We start from the raw sequence: 13,055 nt of genomic DNA on the forward strand, positions 1-13,055 counted from the left end.
ATGCCAAGCTAAAATGCCATAATTTTTTTGTCTTTTTATTAAAATATGCCTACAGACCACTTCTGACCCACTAAAACCAAAATAAAATAATGCCAAAGCTCCAAAATTTAACCCAAATGAGGAGAAAAGGAGAGAATTATATATTACATTACCCATAAAGGACAGTTACAACCAGACAATAAAAGTAGAATAATAATAATAGCTCCATTATGTGATTGTTATAAAGATTAAAGTACTTTGAACAGTGACACAATAATGATAATAATCATTCAATTATTGATAGCTTTTACTAAAGCTATCATTATTCGGAGCTTCTTCTTTAACACACATATTTAAATACATTACTCTCTATCTGGAATAAACCCTCCATGCTCTCCTCCCATCCCAACATACTCATTCCTACATTATCTGAATAAATTTTATTCACCTTTCAGGTCTTTACCTCTATTAAGCCTTCTCTTACCTGGCCCCTCATCCCAGATAATATTCAGTACCTTTGCTTATGGGTTCTCACAGCATCTCTTCCTTCACCTATCATAGCACATATCACACTTTGTCTAGCACATAATAAATTCTCAATAATTGAACAGATTTTACCCTAAGTTATGTTGCAAGCATTTAAAAATAATCTGAAACAACTGCCTAAGCAACAAATGAACAGGAAAAAAATCAGCTACAGGAGGAATACAGAACTGTGTGAAATGCATAAGGCTTAATTTACTAAATATGTAGAAATAGGTCTTCAAGAATAAAAGAATACTCTTAATATATTGCATGAAATACTGCCCATACCGTGTGACCCTGCCCCCTTCCCACCCTGGGCTGGCAACCCGGCCCCGCCCCGGCTGTGGCCCCTGGCTGCAGAGAAGTCTGAAACGCAGGTGCCCTGCCAGGGCCTGAGTGGCCATCCGCCCCACTGCCGGTGGACCCGGAGCACCCTGTACAGGGGACACAGGTTCGATCCCTGGTCCAGGAAGATCCCATGTGCCGCAGAGCAACTAAGCCCGTGCACCACAACTACTGAGCCTGCGCTCTAGAGCCTGTGAGCCACAACTACTGAAGCCTGTGAGCCACAACTACTGAAGCCCACGCTCCAGGAGCCCATGCTCTGCAACAAAAGAAGCCACTGCAATAAGAAGCCCGCACACCAAAACGAAGAGTAGCCTCCGCTCACCACAACTAGAGAAAGCCCACGTGCAGCAACAAAGACCCAATGCAGCCAAATAAATAAATAAAATTAATAAAAATTTTTTTAATTGCATGAATACCCCCAAAATGAATTCCATTTACTGGCTTATTTTCAATTCTCTCTCTTTTCTTTTCTTTCTTTCTTTCTTTTTTTTTTTAACTGTAAAAAGTTCTCTTAGATCCAAGGCTTAAAATACATTTGGGTAGGGCTTCCCTGGTGGTGCACTGGTTGAGAGTCCGCCTGCCGATGCACGGGACACGGGTTCGTGCCCTGGTCCGGGAAGATCCCACATGCCGCGGAGCGGCTGGGCCCGTGAGCCATGGCTGCTGAGCCTGCGCGTCCGGGGCCTGTGCTATGCAACGGGAGATGCGGCCATAACAGTGAGAGGCCCGCGTACTACACACACACACAAAAATACATTTGGGTACATTATTCATGACCAAACATTAATTATTGCAATATAACCCACTTCCACCCTCAACATCCTTATCCCCAATTTATCTAGATAAATCTTATTCAACGTTCAGATCTCAGCTTAAAAATAATTTCCTCTAATAAGCCTTCTGTCACTTACTCCCCCAACTCCAGATTGTTGGGGGAGCAGGTATGAGAAAGTTTAATTTAAAAAACTGTAATTTTAATTCAGTCATTACTATAAAAATAAAATTTGCATAAAGATTAAAAAGTCAATCCCTGAATTTGTATTACTTATCCTATTATATAAAGAACCAAATTTCTAGCTATTGAATTGATTCCAAAAATTCTCATTTTCAACCACTAATAAGAGGGCTCTTGAGTTGATAAAAAGAAAGTAACTCTAAGATATAAAAACAAAATTAAAGTTACAACAGACATCAATGTGTGGCTTATACACTGTGCATATTTTCAAGACTGCAATACACAATTTTAATACAGCATAAAACCTACTAAAAACTCAAACATGAAGGCCATTTAAAATAAAATGATACTTTCTGTAATTATACCTTGATAAGATATTCTGAAACATTTATCTTATCCTTTACAAAATTATTCTAACAAAAACATCTCTTCAGGTGTTTTCAATAAAGTACAACTTCAAGTGATTAATCATAGTTTTCCTAAATGGATATCCCACTTTACCAAGTATTTCAACTTATCAAATTTAAATTTAATGTTACATGTAATATATAGAGAAACTAGTGAAGAAAAAAGTTACAAAAAAAGAAATTAGATATTAGAAGAAAGCATTCTGAATGAAAATAATTTAGGAAACAGAGCTATGTGATTTTCATGTGTTTACATGTTATTTTATTAATACTGTGAGATATGTATCATTACCTTCATTTTACAAATGAGGAAACTTTTTAAAAGAACACCTGAGAGTAGAATGGAAAAGAATATTAAGAACTGAAGCAATGCTGCACAAAGTTTTACTCAATCATCATTTTTTCTGTGCTCCGCAACTAAAGCAGAAACTTGGAAATGGGGACTTCCCCGGTTGTCCAGTGGTAAAGAATCTGCCTTACAATGCAGGGGATGTGGGTTTGATCCCTGGTTGGGGAACTAAGATCCCACATGCCATGTGGCAACTAAGCCCACGCACCACAACTACTGAGCTCACCCGCCTCAACGAGAGAGCCTGCGTGCCACAAACTACAGAGCCCATGCACTCTGGAGCCCACGTGCCACAACTACAGAGCCCACGTGCTCTGGAGCCTGTGCACCACAACTAGAGAGAGAAAACCTACACACTACAACTAGAGAGAAACCCATGCACCGCAACAAAGAGCCCACTCACAACAACGAAAGATCCCATATGCCACAACTAAGATCTGATGCAGCCAAAAAAAAAAAAAAAAAAAGGAATCTTGGAAATGATCCAGAAGAGAAGAACAACTTAAAACTGAGAGAAGAGGAAAGGGATGTTCAATTCAGAAAAAATCAAATTTTTATGGCTAGAAAAGGGGGAAATGAGGTGTAACAGCTGAGTTTTCAAATAATGAAAAGACATAGATTCAACAAGTGTTTATTGTGCACTATTAAACACATGTCACTAAAAGATGAATGAAACAGCATCCCTGTAGTGAGGGTGGGGAGGATAAGACAGAAACAAATAATATAAGCTGCAAAAAGTTCAAAAGGGCTACACCAGACTATATGTTATAAACCAAAGAAAACATAAAACAATAAGCAAGCAATAGGAAGCCAGGTATATCAAAACTTCTAGTTGACAACAGAACACATACCACTTCCTTGAAAATCCTAAAACTAATGAAAGAAAAGCGACCCCGGTGGTTGGCCACTTCCCTATTCCCTGTTCCATATCTATGGCAAGGTTGGCAGGATTTTTCCAAGGTACGCCTTGCAAGAACTTCAGTCAGATGGTCAGAAGTCATTTCATAGAAGTCTTGGATGGTCAGAGAAATCATTTTCTCAGACATCAGAAATAGTAGTAGGATTTCCTGACAATGAGGAGAAATCCAAGATGAAGCAAGTGGCTGCTTTCAAGCTGGGTCATCCTTTAGGTTCCCTCAAGAACTCTAATCTTGAGTAAGTGGTATTCATGCATTCCTTTGTCTCACTGACTAACATGTACTGAATGCTTTCTATCTATAAAGCACAAAGCTCAGACCAGTGAGTAAATGTCATAAGGAGCATGTAACCATTTAACACAAGCAAGAAACTTTCCAACAAGTAAGAAGACTTAATCAAAATGGGTTAAGTCAGTGAAATTGTGAATTCCCTGTTTCCAGAAGTTCTCCACCCAAAGGAGATGAACTCTAGAGGTTGGGCTGGATAAATGTGAAGGTCCACTTTACCTCCAGTTTTACAGATACTTAATTTTTCTCAGGTCCTATTTCTGGAGGTGAATAAATAAGCCCGAAGTCTCAAAACTAAATGCTCAAAAAAAATCATAGTTATTTCTATGTAATTATTTAAGTAAAAATTTCAGTGTGTACCTAGCACCAAAAAAAAAGTAGAAGTAGCAAATAAGTTATTGAAAAATGACAGTGCATTAATACAAAATAAGAAGAAAGTAATTGTTTCTAAAAGACTTCCAAAGACTTATAAAGATCTTTTAAAATGTTTAAAAGGAAAATGAACGGCATTTTACATTTAAAATGTTTAAATAGGAAGACATTACCTTTTACCTAAACCCATATCCTCTCTAAATGAAATTATTGTTGCATTCTAATCAGTTTCCCTAATAATTGGAATCTATGGTATTAACTCAAAGTATTTCAAGAGTTTTATAAATGCAGTAGTTTCTAAGCCATGAAAGGCAAAAGATTCACAAAAGAACTGCAACTGTATTGAAATCTTTAAATGGGTATTAACTATAACCTTGCTACTTTTTCATAGTAATGAAAATAAATAAGAAGTCACTAAAAATATATAATAAATATATAACATGCAAACAACTATGAAATTATAAAGTTTAAAATTACTTTCTTCACCCTGAAAAGAATAAAGTAAAACAAAATAATCATCCAGCTATCTAATGGAAAAAGGTTTTAGTAATTCTCTGATTATAAAAGTAACACATTTATAGATAGTTGGAAAAACAATAATATGTAAAGAATAAAATAATAAATAAGCACTCATAGATTTCAATCAGCCAAAATAACCACTGTTACCATTTTATTCTCATTTTTTCTATGCATGTATGTGTACAATTGAGATGTATATGTGTGTATGAATATATACACGCATATATATACATTTAATTAAAGTAGAATTATTTTGTTTTTATAGTTTGCTTTTCCATTTAAGATTATATAATATGCAATTTCCCATGTCATTATATTTCTTCAAAAATGTCATTTCTGATGCCTGTATAACATTGTCTTTTGGAGTTTCCATGTTATATTTAAGCAGGCCCTATTGCTATTCATTCAGATGCTTTAAAATTTTTTATTATTATCATGAACATGAATTTCTGTGTTTCTCTGATTCTTTCCTTTAGGGTCTGAGAAATGAAATTACTAGGGATAAGGGTATGAATATTTTCTAAAAGGTAATACTTTGCAGTTTTTGATTATTCAATTCATTCATTATTTTAAAAAAATACATATTGAGCGTCGACCATGGGCTAGGCACTATGCCAGATGTTGCAGATACAACTGTGAAAAGAGAGACACTGGCCCTGCTCTACAGAATCTAGTGATGATACAGACAACCAAAGTATTGTGGTGGGAAGTATAGGGTGCCTCCCATGTGGAAGATTGGAGAAACAGGATAAATATCTGAGTATCTGAGAACTAGGGGTCAGAAGTCCTTCCTAAAGAAACTAATATCTAACACAGGACCTGAAGAATATGCAGAAGTTAGCCAAAACTATGTGGTATTTGAGGGTAGGCAGTTTTGGGTAGAAGCAACAGCATAAGCACAGGTTCTCCTGCTGGGGAACAACTGAGGAGATCAAGTATGATTAGAGAGAGAGAACGTACGTGTGTGGAAGTGGGCATGGGAGTGGCAGTAGGGGGAGGGACAGTGTGAGGAGGCAAAAGATGAGACCTGAACAGTAGAAAGGGGCAAGATCACCTATAGCCTTTTAAGCAAAAGTAAGGAATTGGAGCTCTATCCTAAAAGTCTTAGAAGTTTTAAGAAATGGAGTGACAACACTGAAGGCAGAAAGACCAATTAGGAAGGGGATGTGAATTGAAGTAATATAAAACTAGCAAAATTCTCATTTTTGCTAAGGTTACTGGATTGACAGTGAATAGGATAAATTCAACCACGAAGCACATCTTGAGTTTGAGCATTTCTGGACTGGATACAGAAATAGGCTGAATATCTTCAGGTAGTGTAGATTCTGGAGTGGCTGTCCAGATTCAAATTCCAGGTCTTCCACTTAGTAGTTTGGTAAAGTTGGCCCTATCTAAGACCGTAAGGGTAACTCATTTCAAAGAGTCAGCATAAATATTAAATGAGTGAATACTTGTAAAGCACTAGAATGGTACCTGGCATATAATTAGAGCTCTATGTGCTTACTACTATTATTTCATAAGAAAACTTATGCACTTATATTTATCGCACTGCATATAAGTTTCTTCAAATATTGCTTTCTGTGAAGGTGTAGCAAAATAGTTCCCAAAGTATTTTACATGGAAATAGATTACATCAGTTTGCACAACACTAGATTAAATAAAAATTAATCAGTTTATTTATTGCAGAACCTCTCTGAGCTGTTAACATGCCAAAAGAAATTGTAAGCAACAAAATTAAGGAGTATTAGATTTTTAAAAAGTATAAAATAGGGCTTCCCTGGTGGCGCAGTGGTTGAGAATCCACCTGCCGATGCAGGGGACGCAGGTTCGTGTCCCGGTCTGGGAAGATCCCACATGCCGCGGAGCGGCTGGGCCCGTGAGCCATGGCCGCTGAGCCTGTGCGTCCGGAGCCTGTGCTCCGCAACGGGAGAGGCCACAGCGGTGAGAGGCCCGTGTACCGAAAAAAAAAAAAAAAGTATGAAATAAATATCCATGAGTCCCTACTGATAAAAATAAATGATTGAATAAATAAATAAATGGGGGACAGGAGACAACTCTTCCATGCAGAAGAATTCCAAATAATTTCTGTAGATACTCCCCCGCTCAGGGAGGTAGAACATAACTTCTCCTCAAGTGTGGACCATGACTTCCTTCCAGATGGTACAGTATACATATAAAGGGTGGGGGGAGGGGGGAAGAGTAGCTTTACAGTTGAAAACTAATACCTCAATCAGGCAATCAAGGTCAACATCAACAGTGACATATCATATTGATAGTATATACCATGATATAATTTAATGAATATAAATGGCATTTTATATCTGTGATCTTCCTCCAAAAAACCCACAACCCTAGTCTAATAATGAGAAAAACATCAGACAAATTCCAAGAGTGGGATATTCTACAAAATACCTGACCAGTACTTCTCAAAACTGTCAAGGTCATCAAAAACAAGGAAAGTCTAAGAAACTGTCATAGCCAAGGGGAGTCTAAGGAGACATGACAACCAAATGTAATGTGGTATCCTGGATGGAATCCTAAAACAGAAAAAGGATATGAGGTTAAAACTAAGGAAATCTGAATAAAGTATGAACTTTAGTTATTAATACTGTATTAATATTAGTTCACTAAGTGTAACAAATGTACCATAGTAATGTAAGATGTTAATAGGGAAACTGGGTACGGGTTCCATGGGAACTCTCTGTACTGTCTTCTCAATTTTTCTGTAAATCTAAAACTCTTGTAAAAAATCAAGTCCACTAAAAATAATAAATTGTGATTCACCAAGAGGAAGGCAATGTGTACTTCCATCCCCAAACTTATTTGTCCCTGGAACCCCCTATTATGGAGCATCTCTCAGGGCTAGGATTCAGCATAAAACACTCTGGAAAATGCTGATGCAGTATAAGGAGCCTCTTCCCCTCATCAGCCCAGAAAACTTCCTAGCCATCTTCCCTATAGCACACAGCACTTTCTACCTTATGTTACAGGTACATATGTCCAAGTCTTATTTCAATGATTAAATCATGAAGTCACCTGAAGGCAGAATCTGTATCTAATTTATTTCTGAATCTTCACAGCACATAGCAGAGTGTCTTCTACTTGTAGGCATTCAGTAAATATCTTTTAAATAAATATTGTAATAATTGCTAAAAAGGATGCCTTTACTTATTGATTCACTATAAACTTACTAAGCTCCTGCTACATAAAGGTCACTATACTAGAGGTAACAGTTACACGAAAGTCTTTTTAAAATTGTTACTGCTTTCCAAAGGCTTATAGGAAAAGACAGAAAGATGCGTACAGAAATTACTATAATAGAATGCAATTTGTGAATGAAGGCCATAAAATGACAGTGTGCTACAAGAGTCCAAAAGAGGGAGAGATCCTTTTCAACAGGTTAATAACAATGTCAGAGAACAGACAGCATCTGAGTTGACACAAAGTAGATGGGATTTACATAATGTAAAGCAGGCAGAGGGCTTTCCATGACAGGAAAACAAAGTGTTAAAGATGCAAGAGGAAAGGCAAAATGATTCACTTGGAAGGGCACAAATGGCAGTTATAAGACAGCAGAGACTGATAAAGTGGAAGGAGCAGCTGGGGACAGATAGTAAAAACTCTTAAATGGTGGGCTGTGGAGCAGAAACTTCATTTGTTAGGCAGTTGGCAATCACTGAAGGTCTGTTAGAAGGCAGTGAGATACATTATAAGGGTTCATCTGCTTGAGGTTAAAGTTAATAGTATTGAAGGTACATAAGGAGAAAGACAGATTGAAAGTTGGTAGTTATAAAAGTTAGTAGTGAGGGACCTTCAAGATGGCGGAGGAATAAGATGTGGAGATCACCTTCTTCCCCACAAATATATCAAAAATACATCTACATGTGGAACAACTCCTACAGAACACCTACCGAACACTGGCAGAAGACCTCAGACTTCCCAAAAGGCCTGAATGAGCAGGAGCCCCCTAATCAGCTGCTGTTTTAACCCTGTCCTGTCTGGGCAGGAACAGATGCCTGAGGGCGACCCACACACAGACATGGGGCCAAAACCAAAGCTGAACCCCAGGAGTTGTACAAAAAAGAAGAGAAAGGGAAATTTCTCCATGCAGCCTCAGGAGCAGCAGATTAAATCCCCAAAATCAACTTGAGGTACCCTGAATCAGTGGAATGCCTGAATAGACAACATCTCAAAATGGAGGCGGTGGACTTTGGGCCAACTGCAGACTTGGGGTTTGCTGTCTGCGACTGACTTGTTTCTGATTTTCATGTTTATCTTAGTTTTTAGTGCTTGTTATCATTGGTAGATTTGTTTATTAGTTTGGTTATTCTCTTTTTAAAAATTATTATTCTTATTATTTATTTTAATAATTTTACTTATTTCTTTATTTTTTTTAAATTTATTATTCTTTCTTTTTTTTCTCCCTTTTCTTCTGAGCTGTGTGGCTGACAGGGTCTTGGTGCTCCAAGCCATGTCAGGCCTGAGCCTCTGAGGTGGGAGAGACGAGTTCAGGACATTGGACCACCAGAGACCTCCTGGCCCCATGTAATATCAATCAGCGAGAGCTCTCCCAGAGATCTCCGTCTCAATGCTAAGACCCAGCTCCACCCAATGGCCAGCAAGTTCCAGTGCTGGATGCCCCATGCCAAACAACTAACAACACAGGAACACAATGCCACCCATTAGCAGAGAGGCTGCCTAAAATCATACTAAGTTCACAGACACCCCAAAACACACCACTGGATGCGGTCCTGCCCACCAGAAAGACAAGATAAAGCCCCACTCACCAGAACACAGGCACCAGTCCCCTCCACCAGGAAGCCTACACAACCCACTGAACCAACCTCACCCACTGGGGGCAGATACCAAAAACAATGGGAATTACGAACCTGCAGCCTGCGAAAAGGAGACCCCAAACACAGTAAGTTAAACAAAATGAGAAGACAGAGAAATATGCAGCAGATGAAGGAGGAGGGAAAAAACCCACCAGACCAAACAAATGAAGAGGAAATAGGCAGTCTACCTGAAAAAGAATTCAGAGTAATAATAGTAAAGATGATCCAAAATCTTGGAAATTGAATGGAGAAAATACAAGAAACGTTTAACATGGAACTAGAAGAACTAAAGAGCAAACAAACAATAACGAAGAACACAATAAATGAAATTAAATATTCTCTAGGAGGAATCAATAGCTGAATAACTGAGGCAGAAGAACAGATAAATGACCTGGAAGATAAAATAGTGGAACTAACTACCACAGAGCAGAATAAAGAAAAAAAAATGAAAAGAATTGAGGACAGTCTCAGAGACTTCTGGGACAATATGAAAGGCACCAACATTCAAATTATAGGGGTTCCAGAAGAAGAAGACAAAAAGAAAGAGTCTAAGAAAATATTTGAAGAGATTATAGTTGAAAACTTCCTTACCACAGTAAAGGAATTAGTCAATAAAGTCCAGGAAGCGCATAGAGTCCCATACAGGATAAATCCAAGGAGTAACACGCCAAGACACATATTAATCAAACTATCAAAAATTAAATACAAAGAAAAAATGTTAAAAGCAGCAAGGGACAAACAACAAATAACATACAAGGGAATCCCCATAAGGTTAAGAGCTGACCTTTCAGCAGAAACTCTGCAAGCCAGAAGGGAGTGGCAGGACATATTTAAAGTGATGAAAGGCAAAAATCTACAACCAAGATTACTCTACCCAGAAAGGATATCATTCAGATTCAACAGAGAAATTAAAACCTTTAAAGACAAGCAAAAGAGAATTCAGCACTACCAAACCAGCTTTACAACAAATCCTAAAGGGACTTCTCTGGGCAGGAAACACAAGAGAAGGAAATGACCTACAAAAACAAACCCAAAACAATTGAGAAAATGGTAATAGGAACATATATATCAATAATACCTTAAATGTAAATGGATTAAAAGCTCCAACCAAAAGACACAGACTGGCTGAATGGATGCAAAAACATGACCCATATATTTGCTGTCTACAGGAGATACCTTAAATGTAAATGGATTAAATGCTCCAACCAAAAGACACAGACTGGCTGAATGGATGCAAAAACATGACCCATATATTTGCTGTCTACAGGAGACCCACTTCAGACCTAGAGACACATACAGACTAAAAGTGAGGGGATGGAAAAAGATATTCCACTGGAGTATCAATTTTCATAACAGACAAAATAGACTTTAAAATAGACTATGACAAAAGACAAAGAAGGGCACTACATAATGATCAAGGGATCAATCCAAGAAGAAGATATAACAATTGTAAATATTTATGTACCCAACACAGGAGCACCTCAGTACATAAGGCAAATGCTAACAGCCATAAAAGGGAAAATCGACAGTAACACAATCATAGTAGGGGACTTTCACACCCCACTTTCACCAATGGACAGATCATCCAAAATGAAAATAAATAAGGAAACACAAGCTTTCCATGACACATTAAACAAGATGGACTTAACTGATATTTATAGGACATTCCATCCAAAAACAACAGAATACACATTCTTCTCAAGTGCTCATGGAAGATTCCCCAGGGTAGATCATATCTTGGGTCACAAATCAAGCCTTGGTAAATTTAAGAAAATTGAAATCGTATCAAATATCCTTTCCGACCACAACTCTATGAGACTAGATATCACTTACAGGAAAAAAAACAGTAAAAAATACAAACACATGGAGGCTAAACAATAAGCTACTAAAAAACCAAGAGATCACTGAATAAATCAAAGAGGAAATCAAAAAATACCTAGAAACAAATGACAATGAAAACACGATGACCCAAAACCAGTGGGATGCAGCAAAAGCAGTTCTAAGAGGGACGTTTATAGCAATACAATCATATCTCAAGAAACAAGAAACATCTCAAATGAACAACCTAAACGTACACCTAAAGCAATTAGAGAAAGAAAAACAAGAAAACCCCAAAGTTAGCAAAGGAAAGAAATCATAAAGATCACATCAGAAATCAATGAAAAAGAAATGAAGGAAACAATAGCAAAGATCAATAAAACTGAACGATGGTTCTTTGACAAGATAAACAAAATGATAAACCATTAGCCAGACTCATCAAGAAAAAAAGGGAGAAGATTCAAATCAATAGAATTAGAAATGAAAAAGGAGAAGTAACAACTGACACTGCAGAAATACAAAGGATCATGAGAGATTACTACAAGGAACCATATGCCAATAAAATGGACAACCACAAGGAAACGGACAAATTCTTGGAAAGGTACAATTTTCCAAGACTGAACCAGGAAGAATTAGAAAATATAAACAGACCAATCACTGAAATTGAAACTGTGATTAAAAATTTTCCAAGAACAAAAACCAAGGACCAGATGGCTTCACAGGTGAATTCTATTATACATTTAGAGAAGAGCTAACACCTATCCTTCTCAAAGTCTTCCAAAATATAGCAGAGGGAAGAACACTCCCAAACTCATTCTACGAGGCCACAGTAACCCTGATACCAAAACCAGATAAAGATGTCACCAAAAAAGAAAACTACAGGCCAATATCACTGATGAACATAGATGCAAAAAACCTCAACAAAAAACTAGCAAACAGAATCTAACAGCACATTAAAAGGATCATACACCATGATGAAGTGGGGTTTATCCCAGGAATGCAAGGATTCTTCAATATATGCAAATCAATAAATGTGATACACCATATTAACAAACTGAAGGATAAAAAACATAGGATAATCTCAATAGATGCAGAAAAACCTTTTGACAAATTCAACACCCATTTATGATAAAAACTCTCCAGAAAGTAGGAATAGAGGGAACCTATCTCAAAATAATAAAGGCCATGTATGACAAACCCACAGCCAACATCATTCTCAATGGTGAAAAACTGAAACCATTTCCTCTAAGATCAGGAACAAGACAAGGTTGCCTACTCTTACCGCTTTTATTCAACATAGTTTTGGAAGTTTTAGCCACATCAATCAGAGAAAAAAAAATTAAAGGAATCCAAATCAGAAAAGAAGAAGTAAAGCTGTCACTGTTTGCAGATGACATGATACTATACACAGAGAATCCTAAAGATGCTACCAGAAAACTACCACTACCAGAGCTACTCAGTGAATGTGTAAAAGTAGCAGGATACAAAATTAATGCACAGAAATCTCTTGCATTCCTATACACTAATGATGAAAAATCTGAAAGAGAAATTCAGGAAACACTCTCATTTACCACTGCAACAAAAGGAATAAAATACCTAGGAATAAATCTACCTAAGGAGACAAAAGACCTGTATGCAGAAAACTATAAGACACTGATGAAAGAAATTAAAAATGATACAAACAGATGGAGAGATATACCATGTTCTTGGATTGGAAGAATCAACATTGTGAAAATGACTATA

General features: G+C 37.2%; 1 protein-coding gene across 4 annotated transcripts in view; it reads right to left on the minus strand.

Annotated features, from left to right (window-relative positions):
• Positions 1 to 13,055, minus strand: part of TBC1D19 (TBC1 domain family member 19) — a 166,912-nt gene that overhangs the window by 101,582 nt on the left and 52,275 nt on the right. The gene's annotated exons all lie outside the window — the stretch shown is intronic.

This window comes from Physeter macrocephalus, chromosome 7 (assembly GCF_002837175.3).
Source record: "Physeter macrocephalus isolate SW-GA chromosome 7, ASM283717v5, whole genome shotgun sequence".
NCBI lineage: Eukaryota > Metazoa > Chordata > Mammalia > Artiodactyla > Physeteridae > Physeter > Physeter macrocephalus.